The sequence below is a fragment of the Ipomoea triloba genome, chromosome 16 (genome assembly GCF_003576645.1).
Source record: "Ipomoea triloba cultivar NCNSP0323 chromosome 16, ASM357664v1".
Taxonomy (NCBI): domain Eukaryota; kingdom Viridiplantae; phylum Streptophyta; class Magnoliopsida; order Solanales; family Convolvulaceae; genus Ipomoea; species Ipomoea triloba.
The window spans coordinates 16871720-16872798 of record NC_044931.1 but is presented as its reverse complement, the minus strand read 5'-3'; the positions used below and the strand labels follow the sequence as shown (position 1 = coordinate 16872798).

Sequence of the window (1079 nt, the reverse complement as noted above, 5' to 3'; positions counted from 1 at the left end):
AATATCAGGATGATATTCCAAGTTAAGCACTTTGCACTGGAACGTTTTTATCAGACACCTCTTGTTAACCTCTTGACCTCTTTTTCAAAAAAAAACCTTTTCTCTTCTGTGTCTTTACGTCCTTATATATGAGAGTAGAAGAATAGTTCCGTTGGAGGGAAAACTATTCCGTTTGAAATTGGTCTCCCACGCCGAACATGGGTCTTTGCACAATTTCAGCATTTTTCATGGAGTAGTGGTCTTGTAACTTGAGCCTTTTGTTTTGTAGTGAATATTCCATATTCCACTTTCTTGAGCTCATGTTTCACTTGCTTCTTTTGGATAAAGTTACTCTTTTTATGTTCCCATCATTCCTTGTTTGGGGAATCTGACCACTTCAGGATTGGTGCACTTCTTGACCGTTTGTGGTGGAGGTCTGACGTGTCATCCACTTCCGTACATTTTGAAACCTCCCGCTCAGCACCTCTTCAATATTTTATCTCCATGATATTCTTCTTCTCCAAACTTTAGAGTATTTTATCTGCACATGTTGACTAACATTCAGCCTCTTGGAGAAGTGCCGGTTTATCGAGACCATAAAAGATGTCTCGACCATTTGATGTTTCAATCCCATGTATCGAGAGGTCTATCTCTCGAATATTCTTTACGTCTCGAACTCGATAGGTATATCGAGAGGTCCTTACCTCTCGAACTTGGCTTGTGTCTCGAGACTTAGTTGATGTCTCGTAGACCCTTATTCCTCCAGAGTTGTCTCGTGCCTGCTTCTGATCTATCTGTTTGCTTACAACACGAAAACTTCTAAGTTGTTCAAACAAGTTTACCTTAAGCTTAAATATTTCCCGAGTTGAGCTCAAATTACTCGGTTGTATTTTCGCTCTTAGTTTACTTATCGAACTTACATTGTTTTGCCTATGTATCAAGACTTGGGGATTCTTACTTAACAGTTGGTATCATCAAAACCTATTACATGATGTTCCTAACAACTTAGGTTATCTCAACCTAACTCACTCAAAGGCAGGCAGACTGCCGGACTCATAAGGATCCAAAGATCGAAATGAGACTTAGGTTATCTCAACCTA

The 1079-nt window shown here is 39.6% G+C and overlaps 1 protein-coding gene across 1 annotated transcript in view; it reads right to left on the bottom strand.

Moving 5' to 3' along the window:
• Positions 1–1079, bottom strand: part of LOC116007857 (bile salt-activated lipase-like) — a gene marked incomplete at its 5' end in the record, with an annotated part of 16441 nt that overhangs the window by 7953 nt on the left and 7409 nt on the right. The window lies entirely within an intron of this gene.